The following is a 6,573-nucleotide window of genomic DNA, read 5'->3' on the forward strand; positions in this document are numbered from 1 at the left end:
TTTGCTAAATAATTTTTCTTTTTTATATATGTCTAAAGCTTTTACTATTTTTAGTTTATTCTATCTAAACATTTCTATTTGTTCTTCTATATCTATTAGAGATTCTAGTCTTGTTTCGGATTCTGTTTTTCTACTTAAAGTGCGTTTGGTTGGCATGAAAAATATCTCATAGAAAAGAAATTTTTTTCCATATTTTGTAGAAAATAAAAATCACCTCTACCCTTCCTTAAAAACAAGGAAAATTAGGCATATTTTCAAAAGTTAGAAAATATTTTCCATGAAAAAAAATAGTAATCAAACACTCTAAGTAGGAATTTGGGTGGAAAACTGATATTTTTCATGGAAAATAAATGTAATGAAACACACCTTAATATGCTTAATAAAGTATTACCTACTAATTTAATACTACTGGCTACGATTTGTTTTCTTTTATCCATTATGTATAGATCCATTTAGTTTTCATAAATCTACTAAGTTCTTTAGTTTTACTTAAATCTAATTTTTCTAGTTTAGTTATTATATTATCTAAATCTTGTTTATTATCTATCGACTTTTCTTTTTCTAAAGTTTTAACTACGCTTTCCAAATTTTCTAAGTTAGGACTAGATTCTGTTTCTCCTATATTATTAGATTTCTTTTTAGTATTTTGGTATTTTGATTTTTAATATATTCTAGATTAGTTTCTAAAATCTTTATATTTATATTTATATTTTCTGATAAGATTTCTACTATTTTATTTGAATTGTTCCGTTCTAAATTTTCTCCTAAATTTACAAGTAAGTCTACAATACTATTTAATTGTTTATTTTCACTATGTAAAGTATATCTGAACTTATTATCACTATGTAAAAGTTTCTTACGGAGTACATATAAATGCCATACAAAGTCATGTCATAAATATGACGTTTTTTTACTTGTTATGGCATGCAATTGCATGCCATATGTACTTACCTCCTTTTACGACATACAAAGCATACCGTAAAAAAATGGAATGAACACCATCAATTGACTTCTTACAGCTTGCATATGCATGCCATAAAAAGATGTCACCTTTTAAGGCATACGTGTGCATGCAATGAAAAAGATGTATCTTTTCACATCCATATGCACATCCTAAATGCCAATTTAGTTTTTTTTTTTTAATCAGCAAAAATATAATATTTAAATAACAAAATTATATACATTAACACACATCTAATCATGTTTTACATAATTTCAATAAACCAAAATATTGACTACAATTTAATACAATAAAAATGTAGAGAGTATCTAAATAATTCTAAGAAGCTAAGGACATGGATGAAGAAGTTGTTGCTCCACTATATATTCTTCCAAACAGTTCCGTCTCAGAGTCGTCACTGGAGTCTTTAGATTTAAAGTTTTTCCCATCTGATTTGCACGTTCTTCCCTCTTGTGATTTCTTCCTTTTGTCCACATATTACCGAAATTTTCTTGAGCCAGTGCCTCATTTTTTCTATGGGAAACCACACCTAGCATGTCTCTCCATTCTCCACCAGAGTGGTATTGTTGCAACGCGCTTCCCTCACAATTGTTTGCTTCTGGTAAAGAACTCCAAAACTGAAGCAGGAATCTCAACAACACTTTTAGACCGATCCTTCTTCATACCTACAAATTCAACACCTTGTATGTAAAAATTGAGAAAACTCGGATGATATCTTTGACAATCCATTTGAATTTGATTGGGACGTCACATGTATCTCCTTACTTTCTTCATTAGTCTTTCTTCTTGAAATAACTAGAAATTCAATCCTTTCATTAATAAACCTGACACCAAATTTGGTAATATATAAAGAACATAAACACGATAGTACATAAAAAACATAGTGAAATGTATCGTTACCTTAGGATAGCTAAATTTAACATTAGTCTCAGGCAAGTAGTTCCCGAATAATATAACAAAATAAGGAGCATTGCAGATCCTCAGGTTTGAATGTAAACATAATGAGGCTAATCATAACATGCTGGAGAACCTAACAAGCATTCTAAACATAGAATTGTCAACTACAGAAACCTTGTTTCATTAAGAAGCTGTAAATCATGGAGTGTAAGGAAGAGGACTTAAAATAAAAATAACCTTGTGCTCAATTTCAATAGAAATAAATTGGGATACAATTTTTTCTCTGCATCCAGCACAAATTTTAATTAGATATCTCTCTCTTTAATGGTTAAAACTCTTGATTATTGTTTCTCAATCTTTGTCTTAGCTGTGCAAAAATGCTCTAGCTGACTACATACTTCATTAATAATATCATTGCTCTACACCAAGCAAAGATACTTTCTATTAAGTACCACCTATGAAAAAAATATTCAAAGTGGAAACATCTTGGGACAAGGACTTCAGAATAGTAGTGACAAGCTACATTTGTTGTAATGAGTGAACTATGAAATTCTGACCCTTCAAGCAAATATGCTTTAGATCTTTCCCTGCAAACATTTATCCAGAATGTCTAATCTTTTCCAGCAAAACATTTACACAAATCTTTTCAAGCAATCTCCACCTTCAAGGATAGACCACATTCTGAGGAACCTTCACCGAATTGTAAGAGAACTATGAAACTCAGATGATACTCTCTGAGCAACTTGAGGAAAGAAAAATAATACCTCTCATTTAGTTGATCTCTATGCAACTTCGCTTGACATGCTTTTGATCCAGATGCATTGCATGACTTGGACTTTAAACTGTAGAACACAATTTAAATTCTTTACCCAGAATGCTTAAAAGTAACAAAAATAATATTTTATTACACAAAAAGAGAAACCTCTGACCCAATTTCACAATTTGTATACTGAAAATGAAGAGGCCCAAAAAAACAAAATGCGTAAGATTGAAGAAAAAAGAGGGATATTCTATCCATTAGCACATTCAAGAACAAAAACACTCTCTTTAGCTCCAAAATAATTAAGGAAACTTATGGGAGGAAACACCAAACAAACCAAATAGACAGAAATATTAGCTGAATTAAATTTCTTAAGACAATCTACTATAACGAACGTGTGATTTACGTGTATCTTTATTGGGTTTTGCCCTTTTACTATAACGCAATGTGTGTTTGATTTTTACTATAATTTGTGTAGGTTTCTAGTTGTTATCTGATTCGATAATGGAGAGATTTACTATGTTTTTTTCTTTTTGGCTTACACTAATCAGTATAATAGTAGTCATTATCTTATTTTAGAACATCAGATTGTTATTCATATTAGCACTTAATCTGGCTACTAAATCCGCCTCAATTTACAAACACGTATCTAGAATCAAATATTGATTCACGATAACGTTAACTAAACAAATAATATGAATAAAACCTAAAAATCAAGAAATGTCTAAAAATTATTCACCGCATATCAAAAAAAACAATCATAGATTATTCAATTGAAGTTCTAAAATAGCAATGGAAAACACACGAACCCTTACAAAACCATTGAATATAAATACGCTTCTCACTGTGACTACAAAAAAAAATCAAAACAAATGATTAATATCATAAAAATTCACAGAGTTTTTCACAAACGAGAATAGAGAGAGAGGAAAATGGTGAGCATATAGGGTCCCAGACCCAAGACAAAACAATAACTGTAGGGCGACTTACTGGAGGTAGAAATGAGAAGAGATAGGCCGGCGAGAGTAAAAATTAGTAGCAGTCGACAATCAGTGATTGAACAATGGGAGAGGGAATAGAGCGGTGCCCAATCATCGATTGAACCAGCCTCTGATTGACTGGATGGTTGATTAAATTGGGAAAGGGGAAGGCAATCGAAGGAGGAAATGAGAAGTTGGACAAAAAAGAGCAGAAGGGGAGGAAAGAAAACAAATGAAAACACGAGAGAGATGGAAAAGAAATAAAATAATATTACACGTAAATCAAAAAAATTTTCTTTTTTTTCAACCACTTATTTTTCAAAAAAATATTATTCTACCCATTAATTTTTCCACGTAATGAAGGTCAAACAGGGGCTAACACACATAGTAAATAGTTCATTTTAAAACAAAAAAAAAAATTAAAAATGACAAATATTTTTTTATCAACTTATACGACATGCTTGAGAATTATGTCGTAAATATTAAGATTTTACGACGTGTCCAACATGCATACCTTAAATACTTTAAGTACGGCACATATTTAATGCATGCTGTAAAAAATCTATTTTTACAGATGCGCCTTATATGTGTGCCGTAAATAAATGTTGTAAAAATGATACAATAATATATGGTTGTTAGCGTGCATTGAAAGTCGTGTACACACATTATCGAAGTGCCATTGAACTATGAAATGAAATTCACAATCTTTAATTTGGACTGACACTGCAGTCACTTGCGGCAAATAGGCAGTTGCGATCGCAAAAAGTATAACTGCAACCAAAACCCTTGTTTTTAGCTTTCGATGCAGCTTTAGTCGTTTTTTGAACACTTTTGGTCCGTCCATCTCTAATCACCCAAATTCATTTTTACTACAAATTTCTTTTAGATTGATCCTTCATATTCTAAACTTTTGGTGAAATTTCAATAATAAAAAATGGAGTTACAAAATGAATCAAAAGATAACGAAATGGGACGGACTAAGAGGCAGATATCTTGCTCTCTTTAAGGGGGTTCAAGCCTTCTATGATTGACAAAGCCTAAAACACAGTGCGGCAGAATTTCTTTATAACTTGTTCCCTCCAAGATACAACAACTTGATTATTTGTGGTATGGCTCAAACAAACTTTGCATAAGTAGTTGAGCTCAAAGTTTCACTAAGAGCCTATTGGGGAGTGATTTTGAGAATTGATTTTTTGATCGTTAGGAGAAAAGTGGGGTCCACCTGTGAGAGAAAAAGTCAAATATAACGGCAGAATAGTAAAATAATAGTAAAAAAATCAATTTTTGGAGGAAAAAATCACTCCCAAACAGGTTCTAAAAGAAACACCCTTCTTTGCTCAATAATCTCTCAAGAAAAATGAGTGAGAATATAAGAGAAAGTCAAAAGAATTTTGATTGTTGTGGTGTGTTGATGAATGACCAAGAAATGGTCCTATTTATAGGTAAAAATAGGCCACCCAAAATAAAAAAGTTGTCATAAGCACATGAATCTTTTCACCTTTCATTTTCCAAGTATCAAACCTCTCCACTTTCCTAACTTCCAAATCCTACAAATTTATTAAAGAAAAATGTAACGAATGAATTTTTAATATTGAAATGCACCAACACAGACTCTTCTACTTTAGTTCTTAAACTTTTATTTTCCTTCAAACTTGATCCTTCAAAGCTTAGAGAAAGTTTAAGTTGGTCCCTAAAGTTCTTCAAAAGCCAAATTTGGTCCTAGGCACTTGCAAGTTAGTTTGATTAGCACTTTCAGAGCTTCTAATAAAGACTAAGCTTCTTGGCAGCTCTCCAAATCTCTCTTAAAGCTCCAATAAAGTGCTAATTCACATCCTTTTATGGTTATTTTACCTCTAAGTCAGGATTTTCGCCTATAAAAATAATACATATTGTTTCGCGCGGGTTAGTCACTAACAATTAAAAAGGGATCAGATGATTGTGTAAGGGACAAACCTCTTGAGACAAAGTCCCCAAAAAGGGGTGTTTTTATTGGCGATGACTTTACAATTGAAAAATAAAAACAGAATGCCTCTAAGGGACACAAGCACACGAGTTACTGTAAAAGAAGTGTTTAAATCTAAACTAAGAAATTGAAAGTTACATATTCTCTGTTTGAGAGTGTTTGATTCGAGGTCTTTTACTCTATATCTTTTCTTCCTTTTATACTTCCTGGATGATCTCTTCATGATCAACCACTTAAAAACTGCTTGATCGCTCTATAACTACCCACGTTCCTTATAGTGGCCAACTTGTCATAAAACTGCTTCTCTAACTGCTGCCATTACTTTTGTCGTTCAACTGTCTTCAATTGAATTCCTTGAATCGTGGGACGTGGTAGGACTACCCAATAACTGCTTTATTAACTGCACTTTTGGGTAACCATAACATCTTATGTTTGCTAAGATGCTGGGCGACTCGAATGTTTGAACGAAAGCAGGGTCACAGCTCTGGGCGACTGCATGGCAATTCATTCGCTCAAATCTTAGGCGACTTGCAACCTTGGGCGATGGTATTACCGTGTTCATGGGCTTCTCTATTTGGGCCTTTATCCTGCATTGCCTGATTGATTCGTTCTTTGGGCTATTTATTTTTTGGGGATCTTCCAGTTGGGCTTCATTCCTTGGGCTATTCGACTTGGGCTGAACTTTTTGCGTGTCAACATTACCCCCCAATATGGCAGAATTAATACCAATTATTAATTTTTGCTATATTCACTTTGTGTTTCTGATTACGCCCAAAGAATAACGCGGTGATTGTAGTACAACTTTGGAGTGTCGTATCCACAGGGAGATGAAAAAATTCTCAAAAGATCAAACAAACTAGGGTTTTCGTAATTAAATGTGGGAATGATTTGTCACTTGAAATAAAAATTAATTATCAATATGCGAATTAGTGAAGAGTCGGAGTTCCCCCATTGGATTAGATCAATCAACATCAATAATTCATGTATTTTTACTCAATTAGAGGTTTTCTTC

General features: G+C 32.5%; 1 long non-coding RNA gene across 1 annotated transcript; it reads right to left on the minus strand.

Moving 5' to 3' along the window:
* Positions 1 to 1,160: 1,160 nt before the first annotated feature.
* Positions 1,161 to 3,849, minus strand: LOC111367336. Its single transcript, XR_002697795.1, has 3 exons — positions 3,609 to 3,849; positions 2,623 to 2,700; positions 1,161 to 1,626 (listed from the first exon to the last, which is right to left on the minus strand). It is a non-coding gene; the product is annotated as an uncharacterized LOC111367336 (long non-coding RNA).
* Between the last annotated feature and the right edge of the window lie 2,724 nt (positions 3,850 to 6,573).

Source organism: Olea europaea, chromosome 18, assembly GCF_002742605.1.
Source record: "Olea europaea var. sylvestris chromosome 18, O_europaea_v1, whole genome shotgun sequence".
Taxonomy (NCBI): domain Eukaryota; kingdom Viridiplantae; phylum Streptophyta; class Magnoliopsida; order Lamiales; family Oleaceae; genus Olea; species Olea europaea.